The sequence below is a fragment of the Chenopodium quinoa genome, unplaced genomic scaffold, assembly GCF_001683475.1.
Source record: "Chenopodium quinoa cultivar QQ74 unplaced genomic scaffold, ASM168347v1, whole genome shotgun sequence".
NCBI classification, from domain to species: Eukaryota; Viridiplantae; Streptophyta; class Magnoliopsida; order Caryophyllales; family Amaranthaceae; genus Chenopodium; species Chenopodium quinoa.
This window is the reverse complement of record NW_018745311.1, coordinates 1,031,589-1,049,824: the sequence shown is the minus strand read 5'-3', so window position 1 is coordinate 1,049,824 and position 18,236 is coordinate 1,031,589.

The window sequence follows — 18,236 nt, the reverse complement described above, 5'->3', positions numbered from 1 at the left end:
AACACTAAGCACTCTCACCTAGAGAGATCTTATTACTTTAATTTCCGTATTAATTACTCCTTAATCAGGTACTAACTTGACCGTTGGAGGCGGAGCTCTCAGGAGTCTCCGTTATTTTGCAGATACAGGCGTCCGGTTCCAGTCTCGGAATTGTAACTCTCCCGCAGGACATCAGAAAACCCCGAAACATTTGGCGCCGTCTGTGGGGAGAGTACTTCAGAGATGGCATCCAAGTCTGTACCGACTCCAGAAGAGAGGCATCCCCTAGACGACCCTCAAGTTCAGTCGGACCATGATACCGAAAGTGAATTTGAAGTTGAAACTCATACAGCTCCAGACGGGACCCTAAGGGCCCGACGTACCCGCCATACCGAAAGGAGGGAACGGGAGCATCTTCAAACAGGAAGCGAGCCAGCAGGCGACTGATGGGTCTGCTCCCATCACAAGGAACGAACTCAAGACCTTCATGAGGGACTTCAAGGGAGAGATTCAAGAGTTGATCAACAAAAAACCGCCTGCTTCAGTCAAAGAGCAGTCGGCCAAGAAACCTTCCACTTCACTGAAGAGGAAGCCAGTTCAAGGGCGAGAGGCGACTCCTCATCCTAAATCCAAGAAGCGGGAGCCACCTGCCCTTGATTTCACAAAACTCCGTTATCCTACGGGAAATAGGAAACCGGTTTGTCATATTCAGGCGGACGGGTCAAAGCAAACGTTCACAGATGCTCGGCTCCTGCTAGAGCAGAAGAAGAGTGACCGATTATCAGAGTCGGCTTCTACTTCAAATTTTCAAGACAGTTTGCGAAATGCCTCAATGAGGCATACTCAGTCGTACCATGAGAGTCAGTCAGGCGGCACCTCCCGTCAGTCCGGCTTTCATAGTGCCCAGGCGGTACCAAACTTACCATTTGTGCCGCAACAACAGTATTTTATGCAGCCACCTCCATTTGGTGGACCTGCAGCAAAAAACGTCCAACCTATGGACTGGCAGCTACGGCTGCTTAGACTTGGTGAACAGCCGTCGGCCTTCTCCAAGGAAATTACTGAAGCCGCTCAGCCGACCAAAGTAAAAAATGTTCTAGTAGGCGCCTATGATGGCACTACTAACCCTGAAGACCATCTGATGGCATTCACCAACCTGATGTACCTTCAAGGGTTGGATGATCCCACTTGGTGCAAGTGTTTCCCAGCGACTCTCAAGGGAATTGCACAGCAATGGTTCGGCAACCTGCCGACTGGTTGTGTAAACAGCTTCAGGACGCTTGCTTACTTATTTGCCTCCAACTTCGCTATGAACATCCCTGCGAAGAAAACGACCCTTGATTTGGGAACAATTCAGCAGGGCGAGAAGGAGGGGCTACGTTCTTACATCAGGCGGTTCAACCTGATGAGAATACAGATTCAAGGGTTACCGGATGAGGTAGCTTATACTGACTTTTTTAGAGGTCTCAAAGACGGGTCTACCTTCAAATTTGATTTAGTTCGAAAAAGGGTGGCGACTCTTCAAGAGGCCTTGATTGAAGCAGAAGCCTATATACAGGCGACTGATCTGTGTACGATAAAACAATCGGACGGGAAGAGGTTCGACAATAGAGAGGGACGACAGAAACAGTCGTCCAACAAAGATGAGAAAAGAAAAGAGGTCTGGGCGGCTGACTCCTCTAAACAGCCGACTCAGAAAAAGAAAAAAGAATTCAAACCATACTCCCCAAAGTATGTGTTTAACAAGGATAACCAGTTTATCCTAAAAGAAATAAAGGGACGGTTCTCAATTGAGAAGCCGCTCCCCATGAAGGGTTCTGCGAGCAACCGGAACCAAGACAAAATCTGTGCTTATCATGATGACATTGGTCATCACACCAATGACTGCATCAGTCTCATGCGGTACCTAGACCGCTTGGCTGATCAAGGTGATCTTGACACTTATGTCAAGAAATCTACGGGGAACACTTCCTCAAAAAAGCAGTCGGCCAAAAAGAATCAACAGGCCGACAGTTCCGATACAGATGATGCAGTCGTCTACACCATTGCAGGCGGCTTCTCAGGAGGCGGCCCCACTATTAGGGGCAACAAAGATAATATAAGGCGGTTAGATGTAAATTCCGTTCACCAAGAACGGCCGTCCAAATATACATTTCCTGAGATTGTCATCACTGAAGAGGATCAAGGAGGAATAAGGGGGCCGCATGACGACCCTCTCGTTATTGAATGTAAAGTGGCCAACCAGAGAGTTGGCCGAATCCTCATAGATACCGGGAGCTCCTCAGATCTCATCAGCAGCAAATGCCTGTCTAAACTTAAATATCAGACGGACTGCATACATCTGGCCTCCCACCCTTTAATAGGGTTTGGAGGAGGAGTCGTCCACCCACTGGGACGAGTAGATCTACCCATTCGCCTGGGCGAAAAAGGGGAAGGACGACACATGGTAGTCCGGTTCCTAGTAGTAGAGGAACTCTCGGCCTACAACATGATTCTGGGTCGACCAACCCTGAATAATTCCAAGGCTGTTATAATCCCGTCTCTTATGCTGCTTAAGTTTGAGAGGGATAATGGAACAGTCGGCTCCCTAAGGGGAGATCAGAGGATGGCCCGAGAGTGCTATCTCTCGGATGTCAAGCCTACTGTTATGGCCACTGGGTCAAGTGGAGAAAAAACAGACCTTGACAATGTCAAGGAGAGTGCGCCTGTTCAAGAAACAGGCGACAAAAAGAGAAAGGCGTCCCAGACAGAGTCCGCAAGAAAAGCAAGAAAATAGCAATCATTGGCAGAGGAGCGGCCGGATGAGTTCCGCCCTCAGCCGGCTGGTGAGCATGCGGACCTGATATTAGACGACTCACGTCCTGACCGAACAGTCAGAGTTGGGACGACTGCTCTGAGAAACCTTGGTGACGACTTTCACAACCTGTTGAAAGAATACAAGGACATCTTTGCATTTGAAGTCCATGAAATGCCAGGCATTAGTCCTGATCTGGCAGTACATAAACTCGCTGTGGATCCGAAAAAGAAGCCGGTACGGCAAAAGAAGCGGAACCATGGTGAAGAAAGAGGTCAGGCGGCAGCCGCCGAAGTCAAAAAATTACTTGATGCAGGGTTCATTCGGCAATGTTACTTCCCAGATTGGGTTGCAAATGTGGTGCTTGTTAAAAAGCCGAATGGCACCTGGCGAATGTGTGTAGACTACACAGACTTGAACAAGGCGTGCCCCAAAGACAGTTACCCTCTGCCTAAAATTGATAACCTGGTCGACTCAACAGCCGGCCATGCCTTGATGAGTTTTATGGACGCCTATTCTGGTTTCCATCAAATTCCCTTATGGAAGAAAGATCAGGAGAAGACGGCCTTCGTCACTGATCAGGGGTTATACTGTTACACGGTCATGCCGTTTGGTCTTAAGAATGCCCCGGCTACCTTCCAACGAATGATAAACACAGTGTTCTTTGATCAGATTGGGAGAAACGTCGAGGCATATATTGATGATATGATTGTCAAGACTAAACTTCAGAAAGATCATCTGACGGACCTCCGAGAAACTTTCGCCACACTCAGGCGGCACCATGTCATGCTCAATCCCAAGAAATGTGTATTTGGAGTTGAGTCTGGGAAATTTCTCGGATTCCTTATCAATCAGAGAGGAATAGAGGCGAACCCTGAGAAGGTACAGGCGGTCATTGACATGCAGTCGCCTCGTACCGTCCGAGAGGTTCAGAAGTTAACAGGTTGTCTGGCGGCCTTGGGGAGATTCCTAAGCCGATCAGGCGACAAATGCCTATACTTTTTCCAGGCAATTAAGAAAAAGGCAAGGTTTGAATGGGGGCCGGATGCTGAGGCCGCCTTCCAGAAATTAAAGGTTCACTTGCATTCCTTGCCGAGGCTGGTCAGCCCTTTGCCCAAAGAAGATCTCTACATGTACCTGGCCGTCTCTGATCATGCGTTAAGCGCTGTGCTCCTTGCTGAAAGGGACGGCTGTCAGCTCCCGGTCTACTTTGTCAGTCACGTACTGAAAAATGCCGAGTTGAGGTATCCCCTAGTGGAGAAATTTGGTCTTGCACTCTTCATGGCTGTTAAAAAATTGAAGCCCTATTTTTTGGCACATGCTGTCGTCGTGTATACCGACCAACCAATCAAGCGGCCCCTTACCATCATGGAGTCGTCAGGACGAATGATCAAATGGGCCATAGAAATACAGAGCCTCGAAGTTACTTTCGAGCCTAGAAAAGCAGTGAAGGGGCAAGCCTTTGCTGACTTTATTGTAGAGATGACTCGTCCTCCTGACTCTCAAGTTCCAGACCAAGTCTGGAAGGTATATGTGGACGGAAGCTCTACTTCAAATGGTTGTGGAGCAGGCGTCGTATGTCAATCTCCAGAGGGCGACAGGTTCGAGTATGCTCTACGCTTCAGTTTTCAGGCTTCAAACAATGAGGCAGAATATGAAGCTTTACTAGCCGGGATCCGCATGTGTAAGGCGGCAGGGGCAAGAAAAATAGACGCCTGTTCTGATTCACAGTTGATAGTGAGTCAGTACAATGGCGAATACGAAGCAACCCATCCGGCCATGATCAAGTATTTACAGGCGGTTCGACAAGCAGTCGGCTCCCTTGAGGATTTCCATCTAATCCAAGTGCCGAGATCAGAAAACAACCAGGCAGATGCACTGTCAAAATTAGCATCATCCGCCTCCTCCGATACTCCTCGAACTGTTTTTTGGGAAGTGATGGAGAAGAGAAGCATCGAGGAAAACCCTATTGGAATCCTAGACAGAAGCTCAACCTAGATGGATTCAAGCAGGGCATATCTGACAAACGGGACACTGCCGGATGATCCTCAACAGGCGGCAGCACTGAAAAAACGAGCCTCCTGTTTTGAAATGATACAGGGAGAACTTCACAAGAGGGGGTACCTTCAACCCTTCTTAAAGTGTGTTACTCCTGAAAAAGGGACGAGAGATACTAGATGATCTTCACTCTGGTTTCTGTGCTTCCCATATAGGTGGTAGGATGCTTGCTCAAAGGGCAAGGCGCCAGGGCTACTTTTGGCCTACTTTGGAAGCAGATGCAATGGAGATGGTGAAAAAATGTGACAAGTGCCAAAGGTTTGGCAAATTAATTCACCGTCCGGCTACTGACCTCACTACCATTCAGAGCCCACTGCCGTTTGCTAAGTGGGGCATGGACATTCTGGGTCCATATACGCCTGCTACAGGCGGCAGAAGGTATATACTTGTTGCCGTTGACTACTTCACTAAATGGGTAGAGGCGGAGGCTGTAAAGGGAATCAAGACGAAAGATGTAATTTCATTCATTTGGAAAAACGTCATCACTCGGTTCGGGGTTCCCATGTCTATGGTTTTTGATAATGGTCCCCAATTTGAGACGCCTGTTCTCAAAAGCTGGTTGGGAGACCAAGGAATTGCACACTACTTTGCATCTGCCGGTCGTCCACAAGCAAACGGCCAGGTAGAAGCCTTTAATAAAATCATCTCAGACGGTCTCAAGAAAAAGATTGAACGAGCAGGCGGCCTATGGGCGGATGAACTACCACATGTTCTCTGGGCCATTAGGACGACTGAAAAAGGGGCGACTGGAGAAACTCCATTCCTCCTAACTTATGGTGCGGAAGCTGTTCTTCCAATAGAACACTACGAGCCGACTCTTCGAGTAATGCTATATGACGAAGAGGCAAACTGGGAAGCCATGCGCCTGGCATTAGACTCACTTCCTGAAAAGAGAGGCAATGTTGTTTTGCGCCATGAGATCTATCGCCTGAGAATGACTAGATCATACAACAAAAAAGTACATAGGCGTCCACTCAAAGTAGGGGACTTTGTACTTAGAAAAATGGAAGCAGTAGGTAGGGCTAATGAGTCTGGCAAACTAACTCCCAACTGGGAAGGACCCTACCGAATCTATGAGGAAGTCAGGGACGGTACCTACCGTCTGGAAACACCAGACGGACAACCGTTTCCTCGAACTTGGAATGTAGATAACCTTAAAAAATATTTCTTTTGAGAGATGTAAAGTAAAGAGTTACTTAATAAAGTTTGCACTTACTATTTAATTGTATTACGAGGGGCATGCCGTCTGTACCTTTACAGTCGGCTACTCTCCATTGAGTTTTTCACTCTATCTTCTGAGGGGCATGCCGTCTGTTCCTTTACAGTCGGCTACTCTCCATTGAGTATTTTACTCAAACACTTAGCTAAAAAGATTAGGGCCTGGCCGACCCTGTGCCTAACAGGCGGCTACCCTTCTTTCACTTAGCACCTACGTTCACCAAGAACTTACCAAGGCCACCGGCCTAATGATCAGACCAGGCGCCAAGCCAACTGATCAAATCTACAAAACTAATTCGACCTGTCCCAACATCATAGCAGGCGTCCGACGGCATCCCTCCGGATGAAATTCGTCGCAGAGAGCAGCTCCCTTTTGGGTGGAACATTGTTCTATAAACTAATTACACGGCACCTATACGACTGTCCCCAAGGATAACCACGTAGCCGTTTTTGAGACAAGGATAACTCTATCACTAACCAAACCAGTGGTAGCAGTTGACATCTGAGTCAGATGACCGCCTGTATTACTTGGGATAAATGCAGGGGGTACCTCTAGAGTTAATAGCCAACAAACATTGGCGAATCAAGGGGTCTAGCCGGCCTACGCCGCCTGGTACCTCTACTTCTCAAACAAAAGTGACGGCGGCTGAGTAACTCCAACGTTAACTCATAAGTCACTCCTTCAAATTTGGTATAAAACCTAAAAAGTTTGAGTCGTCCGCCTGTTTTAAACAAACAAGGGCACTCAAACCCCTATTCCTACTAGGTAACCTATTGAGTTAATAGCCAACAAACATTGGCAAATCAAGAGGATCAGCCGGCCTCCGCTGCCTGGTACCTCTACTATTCAATCTAGAGTGTGACGAAGACTAAGTAACTCCTATGTTAACTTAATAGTCACTCAAACTTAGTATGGAGCCTAAAAGGTATGAGTCGTCCGCTTGTTTTTAACAAACGGACTCTCAACCACTACTCTTGCTAGGTTAACGAATTACGAGTTAAAAGCCAACATTGGCAATAAAGGGAAACAACCGGTACCCGCCGCTTGTTTTCCTACTTAATTCCTTGGCGACTAGGTAATTCTATTTACTTGGTCAGACAAATTGAATAAATAGTTCGAATACCGATTGAATAAATGGCCGACTGATCATCTATCCTGGAAACAGACCACCAGTCGTCCAGGGGCATAGGCGGCATACTTACTATTTGTACCTGTCTTAACGTTCGGCCATACACAACAGTCGGTCTAGTGAACAAATTAAAAATACTTAGACAAATTTGAACCAAAACAAAAATTTGATAAATGAGCCGGCCATTAAAGACCAGCAGAATATTCAAAACCCCGGCCCCCTGGCCGGGTAATTACAAAGCAAACGGCACGCAGGCCGTGAAAAAAAATACTAAAAGCTTAAGTAGGGGGCAGTTCAGTATCAGCAGCTGCCGCCTGGTCAGCACTCTTCTTGCTGGACTCGGCTTTAGCTGCACCATCTTTTGATGCCTTACCCCCAAGTGGCACAAGCGCCACAACCGGCTCTTCCTCCTCCAACGCACCTTCCAATGCCTCTTCTTCAGCAGCCGCCAGGATCTGTTGATTATATGTTTCCGAACACTGGCGGTACGTCCTTTCCCATGAGGCAAAGTCGGCACTGGGGAACAGTCGTTCCCAGGTCATGCGCTGGATTTGAGCGGAGTCTTCCACCATCTCCCGGACGAGCTCTTCCTTCTCTTGCTCGGCCTTTTCCGAGAGCTCTTGGGTAAGACTCTTCTCTTGGTTCACCAGGCGTTCTTTTACGTTGGCCAAAGATTTCTCCATGGCTTCGTAAGAGTGCATTTTTTGGCGAAGAGGTTTCAGCTCGGCCTTAAGGTTGGTGACGGTCGCCTCCAGCTCGTCAACCTTCTTTTGGGCCGCCTCTAACTGAGCCCGAACAGCGGCGGTAGCCTGCGCCTGATAATAAAGAAGATCAATGGTCAGTACTTCATTTTGGGCAATTTGAAACATTGCCTTATCACAGCTGGAGGCGGCCATAGCCTTTGCGGCCTTTACCTCTTTGTTTTTTCCGATCAATCGGCTTGCGAAGGCTGTTGACTCGGAGCAGGGCCTAAGTACAAAGAAAAACAGGCGTCAGTTTCCAAACATAAAAGTTAACAGGCGTCCTGGAACTCAAAAGCTCAAAAATATGCTAAGTATACCTCAGCAAGGACCCCTGAAATCCCATCAAGGTCAAGGGTGCCGGCACCCCTGACCGCCTCCCTGTCAGATGGAGGAACTACTTTAACCATGGACTTGGCTACCTCAACCAAGTCAAGCCCCTGAGGGGAGGCTGCATTAAGCGAAAGGAAAAAACAAGTTAGACCTAGTCAAGAAGGAAGCAAGTGAGTTTTTACAAGTGATTGTCCATACTTCTAGGCGGCCCCGCCGGGGTTTTAGAAGAAGTGGCCGGCTGCTTCTCAGCCGCCACTGTTTTCCTGGAAGACCCAGGAGAGCTTGCAACAGTCGTCCTCCGGGCCTTGGGGTCCGGCTGTTGCGAGGAAGAAGCCCTTGGAGTGCCAGACTGAAAACAAAAAGAGTTAGTATATGCATAAGACAACCAAAAGAGGAAGAGTTTTCGAAGCTTACCAAGGGTGCCTCCTTGTTGGGGGAGTCGGCATACGACTGTTTCATGAGCGAGGCCCGCAACATGGCCGCCGCAGTCTTGGATGCTGTTATTTTACTCATGGCGTCAGCTGCAAGAAATAAACAGCAAAGTTAGTAAAAATCCCAAGTAAACAAGGCGTGAAAAAACAGAGTATTTGTCAGGCCGGCTACCTCTAGAGCACCGACTGCTGAGGCCACAGGCGGCCAAAAAGTACTCGTCATAGAGCCACTTGAAGCTCGGGACGCAGTTTAGGGGTACTTGCTCTCGTACCCCTGAAGTAGAGTTCACCCTAGTCTCTACTTTGAAGAGTCCTTTGTCTAGGATCTCTTTTTTAGCCTTTGGGGGAACAGGCGGCATGCTGCGGCCGCCTGCGAGAAGAGGCGGATCCCTATTCCACTTGTTAAAGCGTTTGTTCAGCTCCGTGTCTGAACCCTCGATGATAAGGAAGGTGTTCCGCCAATCCTTCCATTTGTTCGCCTTACCTCTCGTCATGAGGTAACCCCTATGGCTTGTTAATTGATACCAGCCGGTACCTCCCGACTTAGGGGTCCGGCTGAGATAGTTCATGTGGGCGAAAGCCTCAAAGCTTGGCTCCACCCCGTACATTTCGCACCCGGCCACATAGCCGAGTACGTTTACCCAAGAGTTGGGGGCTAACTGCCATAACCCCAGATCATACCCATCTAAAATCCGCTTAACAGCCGGATGTAATGGGAAGCGCAGTCCAGCTTTGATGGCCGCCACATAGCAGCCAAAGCAGCCGTCACCATAGCTGGTACCAGCCGGCCAAACGACAGTGTCTTCTGGATCCGGCACGAACAGTAAAAATTCCGGGCCCATTCTGTGGTTAGCAATAAAGCTCGCCACGTTGTCTTGCATGGTTGCGATCCGGCCCCGGGGTACCCTGCAGTAGTAGGGGGCGTTTTCCTCTCTGTAAGAGGCGGACGGCTCCGCCCAATTGTCCCCCTTCTCAACTGCATGAGAAACTCTCGCCTCTTGTAGGCGGCTATGTTTTTCTTCTGAGCCAGGAGAACTGTGGCCAGAAGAGCTGGACTCGGACTCGTCCTCTGACGAGTCCGAAGAGGACGACTCCTCCCCTCTCCCAGAGGGGCCCGCCTCCTCTCCCTTAGAAGGAGCAGGAGGGAAATTAGACATGTCAACGGTAAGATGGGAAGGGACCACCTTGGCCCCTCTCTCAGAACTGTCGGCTTGGCAGTCGCCTCGTTTCAATTCTACATCTGGCGCCTGGTCAGATGTTTCACTAAGGAGCACCCTTTGGGAGGAGCCGTTTGAGTTTGATATCATAGCAGTCTGTTTCGTTCTGGCCATCACGTTCTGCATAGACACAGATACAGTCGGACTTTGTATAAAGGGCAAAGATGGGTCCAGAAAAGGGCAGGCGGCACTCCTAGTCCTAGATTCAGCCGTCCCCGGTGACCGGCTGATCACTAACTTAGGTCGTGTCGTGTGCTTCCGTGGTGCCATTTCAAAAAATAAAAAGATAATTAAGAGTAAGAGAACTGAGTTACCTGAACGAGTGACGGTTGATGAAGTCCTGGAAGTCCGGTGCAGTCGGCTTGTCAGAACAGGCGGTAGGCAGAAAAGGTCCGAAATGTCAGAGCAAGTTCAGGGGTCCGAATGTTCTCGCAAAGTTCTCAAATGTGAAAATGACCGAAGTCAGCACTTCCTTATATAGGCAAGGTGAGAAGGCGAAAGGTCGCTTCCAAATTCAAAATTTGGGCGGGAAAATCTCTCGGCCGTTTGCAAGGTGACACCTGTAACAGGCCGTCGCCTGTCACCGTGCGACACCTGTCACAGGCGACACGTGACCAGTCACGTGCCACCTGTGAGGGGCAAATGATTAGGGGATTTTTATCCACCAATCACCGTCTGACAAGTGGACCAACCAGGTTCCGCCACGTGTCCGCCACGAAGGCCAACAGGAGCCTGCCACGTGTCAATCACAGATACGTCCTCTACGGACCAATTTAGACACGCCACGTGTCCACCCATGCCAAATGGGAAAACCGGCCATCAAGGCCCAATTCAGTCTAGAGGCCCGATCAGCCCTAGGTTTACCTTAAACCTAGAGAGTGGCACGCTTCTCAAGGCTATAAATACTCAATTAATCCTCATTAATTAAGTAGGGAATTAAGTAATCAAGCAGAGAAGAACAGAAATATTACGGAACACCAACAACCGGCTAATCTCGCTAACGACGCAGATTACCAACACTAAGCACTCTCACCTAGAGAGATCTTATTACTTTAATTTCCGTATTAATTACTCCTTAATCAGGTACTAACTTGACCGTTGGAGGCGGAGCTCTCAGGAGTCTCTGTTATTTTGCAGGTACAGGCGTCCGGTTCCAGTCTCGGAATTGTAACTCTCCCGCAGGACATCAGAAAACCCCGAAACACCTAGTCTCTACCCACGATCAGTAGAAGGAGAAGTAGAGTTAGAAGGTGTACCTCTCCCCTTAATGTGGAAGGGAAGACTTGGTGCAATCGAAGAGGCACTCTCTAACTTGGCTTTGATCAACGTAATCTCCTTTACCAAGTTTGAGATTTGGGAAGACAAGTTATTGATTGCATTGAGATGATCAACCGAATAGACCGTTGAGCCACTCTTGGTTATAGACTCTCACTCTTTCCCTCTTGCGAATCCATGTAGTGACAAACTACATCCTCTAATATGTCTACAACCTCTTTTTTGGTGTTGTTCATAATCGAGCCTCCGGCTCCGGCATCAAGGCACGACTTCTCTTGGGGACTCAATCCTTCATAGAAAATTTGTATGATTTGGTAAGTCGGAATTCCATGATGAGAACATTTTCCTTGATACTTCTTGTATCTTTCCCAAGCCTCATAAAAACTCTCACTAGGTTTTTTCTTAAAACTTTGGATTAGAGTTCTTGTCTCGATGGTCTTCTTTTGAGGGTAGAAACGGGAAAGAAACTCCTTAGTGACCTCATCCCACGTTCTCAAGGAATTAGGTTTCACTTCCTTGTCTAACCATTCCAAAGCTCTTCCGATTAAGGAAAACGAAAATAGCTTGAGCCTTATAAATTCTTGAGAAATCCCATTGACCTTGATGGTATTACAATACTTCTCGAACTCTTTGAGATGGTTTAGTGGGCATTCATGCTTGTCACCACTAAATTTCCTTTGTTCAATCATTGTTATCATTTTCGGCGTTATCTCAAAGTCATTGGCGGGTGTTGTTGGTGGAGATATGCCACTCTCAAATCTATAAGCACCGGGAGTTCCTAACTCCTTAAAAGCAACTCTTGGATTAGCTCCCATGCTTCCTCGATCCTCCACTTCTCATTTTTTTTATGAATTTCCTCTCTTGGAGAGCTTGGACTTGAAGAACGATTAGCAACACTTATCCTCGTTATTGTTCTCTCAATTTACGGATCAAATGGCACTAGAGGTCTTCCTCTTATCCTACGCATACAAAAACTCAAAGCAAGTATCAATAACACGGCTACAAATGTAGCCTAAAGAGAAAAATCTTTTTGTGTTTTTTTTTTTGAAATTAGGTGAAATAGACTCAACCACAATAGAAAACAACTACGTAATTCCTCGGTAACGGTGCCATTTTGACTAAAGGATGGAGACTAGGTCGTTGGACTAATCTTCCTTAGGCAAAATAAAATTTGTAATCACTCAACACTTCCTTACAACTAGCATAGGAGAAAGTAGAGGGTCAAACCACTAGGAATGGGAGGTGAATACTAATGCTAGAGCTAAGCTATTTTGAAGAAGTGAAGTAAGGTGTGTGTATTCTAAAACAACTAAGAAAACGAGATTAAAACCAAATATATGAAACACTAGGGTTTAGGATCCACATATGCATGCAATGGATACAACTAACTGAGATTGGAATTGACTAGGTCGAGTGTTGCGAGGGAAAATAAATTAAGCAATCAGAAGAGTATGGTAGGATAATCTCCTAGAGGTCAAACTAGCGCCAACTACGAGAGACTCTAGCTAGGAACTTCACAAACCAACTCAATCGACAAATGCAAGCCAAAAATCAATTGTCCGTATCAATGTGAACTTACAATGTAATCTAGTGCAACGGTCAAAGTTAGCTACTTTTCAATCAATCACACACATGCACATAATCAATCAACCAATTTAATCACTACATCAACTCCATTAATTTCCCCTAATTAGCATCAATCCATTACTCATATATGCTTCACCATTCCCCTAGCAATAAAACTGCTCACAATCCATTGAATTCAAGATCAAAACTAAACTAAGAAACAAATTCATCATCATCGTATTAATCAAACTAATTCAATCACAATTTCAATCCAACTTGAACAATCAACAAAACAATTGAAATCAAAAGCTAAAGATTGCATTAAAGTAAAATAAATCCTTACAAACTTGCTTCAAATCAATGGAGAAAATTTTTAGAATCATCAATCAAGAACTTCTCTCTCTATAACCTAGAGTTTCTCTACAAAGTTATCTGAAATTTCTATTCTAATTCTATTCTAAACTAACTATCTAAAAATAGAAGGAAAGTCTATATATAGTAAAACTAACAAAGAGAATTTAGTTAGATCGTCTAAAATAGAACCGTATAAGCGCGGCCATCTTCAAGGGGGAGCGCGATCGTGCAAAACTGGGTACGGAACAGAGAACCATAGAGGCGCGCCCATGCCCAGGTGAGGCGCGCCTGCGCAACCGGGCTGCGCGGCTGCGCCATGGTCGCGCGAGCCCGCGCCTAGGAGCAGGGCAACCTCCTTCACCTTTGACTTTGCTCTTCCCGTGCGCTCCACTTAATGTTGTTGATGAACACGGAAGGAGGAAGTCTTCAAATAGCCTCCACAGTGGGTTCAACACAAAGAATGGTGTACCCACCGCTTGCATGCACAAGCTAGAAGACTTGGACTATACACTCCTTCAAACTTGATCTTCAAATGGTAGGCAAGAGGCATCTCAAACGATGTAAAACTTGGGAAGGAGACTCGGGAATCGTCGATTACGATCATAACCTGAAAAATGAACGAAAACAAGCAAATAAAAGAGAAAATTATAAAATTAACCAAGAAAAATGCATAATATATAATTTCAACTAAGAAAATGTAAACTAAGGAAATAAAGAGTAAAGCTAAGGAAAAACTAAAGAAAAGAGCTATAAAATAGCATGAATTCCACCCTAAAGAGAACCAAATGAGTGCCATAAATTACAGTCATCATGTTACTAATTAAATTAGTAGCCTGATTTAATTAATTTTAGGCAAATTCGTCTTAAAAAACATTTAAAAAGAACCATTTTGTGAAAATAACCTTTTAAAAGCTTTTTGGTTAAAAAAAAACTACCACATTCATTTTTTTTGCGAGAGGAAACCTATTCCCCTAATTACCCACCATTTAACTTAATTAAACTCTAAATTCTTCTAATTAACCTCTAGCCCACCATATTATTAAATGATTAGATTTAATTAATATATATTAAAACCACCACCCCTCCTTCTTTCTCCCTTCCTCCCTCCCCTTACTCTTCCTTCCTCCTCCCATGGAATCAACCCCTCCCTCACCGGTCCTGCTGTCTGGATCCCCCCACCTCTGGCGACCTCCTCCACCGCCAGACGGCTTTCGCTTTCCTCGTAATCACATCCCAACAACCATCTCCTTTATTTTGAAAAACCCTAGAAAATTCATTTGGGGATTTTTTTTTTTGTGCATCTTTCTTACAATTGATGCTTGTTTTGGCTTTGGTTATGTATGAATGTGATGCTAGGGTGATTTAGAAACAAATTGGAATCTATTTTAACTTGATTTGAGCATGTTTGAGTATATAAAATCCAAAAATTTGAAGGGTGGTGGTCGTCGCAAACGGGGATAAGGGGGAAAGAGATGGTCCACCGGCGGTGGAGGTAGGTCGCCGGAGGTGGGGGATCTGGGCTGCGGGTCCGATGGGTGAGGGGGTTGCTTGAAAGGGAGGAAGAGGGGGAAGGGTGGTTGGTTGGTGGTTGGGGTGGTTGTTCTTTTTTATGTATAAATTAAATATAATTATTAAGTAATTGGGTGGATTAATGGTTAATTAGAAGAAATTGGAGGAAATAAGAGTCTAATTAAGTTAATTAGATGGAGGAGAATTGAGGAAATAGGTTTCCTCTCGCAAAAAAAAAATGAACGTGGTGTTTTTTTTTAACTAAAAAGCTTTCAAAAGGTTTTTTTTTCGCAAAATGGTGCTTTTAAAAGGTTTTATTTTTTTTGACAAATTTGCCTTAATTTTAAACCCGTTTTAGAGCTGATTATTGGCCCAAACTTAGATTTTCGCCCAAAAATAGTGAATCTTGGGTGGAAACATTGTTTTGGAAATGTTTTTACCCTTTTAGAAATGTAAAACAAGCCAAAATCTGACCAAAAATGTCTTTATTTGAGGGTTTTTCCTTCTGACGAAATTCTTTAAATCTTTTAACCTTGAACCTTAATGGAATATTTATGGTGATTTTGTACATGGTCCTTTCCTTAATGTTTCTACATTTTTACCTCTTTAAGCAAGGTTACTTTGTAGTAATTAGTGCTTGAAAGATTGGTTAAATTTTAACTTAATTGCAAATCCATTGCATTAAGTGTGAAAATTTTATTCTTCGGGGCTTCTAAGTACTACAAATCCAATCTTTAAATTGTTTTAAGTGGTTGGAACTTTGAGTTACTAAATTCCATGAATTTTTGTTGATCTTTTTATTTAATCATGTATTAAGTTGATTGGAATCATAAAATTTGAATCTTGTGATAAATATTTCATTTATCTTCATAATAGAAGAGATAATTGTTCAAGGATTCACAAGTGTTAAAGTTAGAATCTTTATTTGAATATTTATGTTCATAATTCCAACCCCCCTTTTAATTTTGTCAAATCTCATTATTCATTTAAATTAATTAAATTAATAGTGAGAATAGCCTTAGATTATTTATTTTATTGCATCAAGTTGAACCAATTTTATTAAAGAATAGTTCTTGGAAATAATTTTGGTTTTGTGCACTTTGATGAATTTTATTTAAGTTGGACTTGTTATAAATTTTCATTTTTCTCATTAAATTAATTCTAAAATTAATTTGGAATTAATTAATAAAGTAACACAAATATTTGGATTAATCTTGAGAATGTGGCACGCAAACCAAGGTCACACCACCCTCGGCTAGCCGAGCTGCGAAGCAACCCACATGTGGCTGCCAAGGGCTTGTGAGCTTGGTGCACGCCACACACTAGCAGCGTGGCTAGTGCGCCCAGCTGCAGCAGCAACACAACAGCACCAGCCAGGCAGCATCATGTTGCGGCTGTGCTGTATGCACGCATGCTGCTACCTTTGTGCGCATGTTGTGTGCATGCCATGCTGCAGCTCTGGTGCGAGCAGTGTGTGCGTGCAGACCTTGATGCTCTTGGGGGGAGTGCGTGTGGGGTGTGCATGATACGTGATTGCGGTACGATGCGCACAACCCCACACTTGGCACTTTAGCCTTGGGTTTTAAGGCTATGCTAATTTGGCAGTTAATGCCTTGATATTTTGATCGGCATTTGCAAAACTAATTTTGGAAAAATTTTGGGTTTACCAGCATAATTAATTAGATTAATTAAGATGGATGCATAATTTAGTGGGAGTTTCATTTTTAATTGCACTAAATTACATAATCGGTCAAACAACTTTGACTAGTGTTAATTAGGCGTGTTAATTGGATAAACAACGTAAATTAGTTACTAGTTTACACATGTTTGTGCATTGTTGCCTGTTTATCGTTGTAAAATGCATGGTCCATTGACAAATAGTGAATGGGTGAATGAAATGTATATTCTCCATAGGTGTTATAAAAATAGAACTAGTGGGGCCCGAATAGGATAGAAAATACGAACTGCGTTCTGTCTCGTATTTTTGTAAATCTAAATATGGTATGCAAAACATTGAGTATTTTTGTAACTTAATATTAAGATTAGTCCTAATCGTAGATGCTAGTATTCGCATTATTTTGGTCATGTCTTGAAGACGGAGGTTCTTGGAAGATGAAGCCATAAATTTGCAAAAGACGACCTTTGAAGACTCAAGGGGTCATGCTAGTTACCAAATGCATCATTTATTTATGTTTTATATATTAAGACTTGAAGACTCAAGGGGTCATGCTAGTTGCCAAATGCATCATATATAACATGTTGCGGCACAGTGGATATGTTGCTGAGAGAGCATTAGATGCGACGATTTATCTACTAAAGAGTGGCTTGGAGCCATTATCAAAGAGATGCTTACCTTAGAATATTGAGTGTTAAGACAAGCCAAAGCATGCTTAACTACTCATTGTTTCTTTGGATCTTGGAATCGACTTATTCTCACCAAATGGGGACAATTAAATGTGTGAATAAGACGTTTACACTACTACAAAAATTGTCAAAGAGACCCAACATAAGAGACCCGTTAACTACATAACGGGTCTCTTTTAAAAGAGAGACCGATTATCTTACGTTTTTTTACATTTTTTTAACCTTAGTTCTTGTACAGAGAGTCAGATCTAGTTTGTAATTTCTTTAGTTTATTGTTCGCTCATTTTGTTTTTTTAATACAATTTTTCCTTTTATTCCTTTTTTCACTTTTTATATGATTGTCAGATCTGATATGTTGTATTTTATTTTTTATTTTCATTGACAATATCGTTTTAATAGTTCTTCAAACTTTTTTTCTGGCATTATGTTCGTTTTTAAAATTAATACTTTTGCATCTTTTGCCAATTCGTTCCTCGTTTTTAAAATTTATCCTTTATTTTTCTTGCTTTGTGTTTAATCATCAATTAGTTTAGATCCGTATGTCATAATTTTTTTTTATTAAAATTTAAGATCTCTATTTTTTTCATATGTTTTAACTTTTTTTTGTTTAAGTTTTGGCTTATTTCTTCTTTCGGTTAATTTTTTTATCTTTTTTTAAAACCGTGATATTTTATCTTTTATTTCTACTGGTATAATTTTTCTGATTTATTTTTCTAGAATCTAATTTTTGTTTTTTTTATTACTATTTCTATATTTGTGGTTACAGGTAAATTTCAGCAAGTTTGAAGGGAGAAATTGGCGATTGAAGATCATTAAAGCTAGAAGTTATCATTTACAGATTTGTTTTTTTTATTTTTGTGTATTGGATTTTCATTGTTATTTGTACTATGTTTGTAATTATTGGGGTATATGACATTCAAGAATTATTTATTGTACTCCGTATTTAATACTGCAAAAAAATTCAAATAAGTAACATTGATAAATTGTTATTATAAGATTTTTTTTAATTTTAAATAAGACCCGAGAGACCTGTTAAGCTAAATAAGCGGTCTTAACTTTCTTAAAAAAGAGACTACCTATCTTCTGTAGGTAGTCTCTCTTTTTCACTAAAACGAGAATGCCTATCTTCAATAGGTGGTCTAAGTTCTCTCATTCTAGAGACCGCCTTTAGTCAAGCAGTCTCTTTTCCAAAGAGACCACTTAGCAAGAGACCTCCTCTAAAAGGCAGTCTCTTTGGCTAATTTGGACGGGTCTCTTTGGCCTATTTT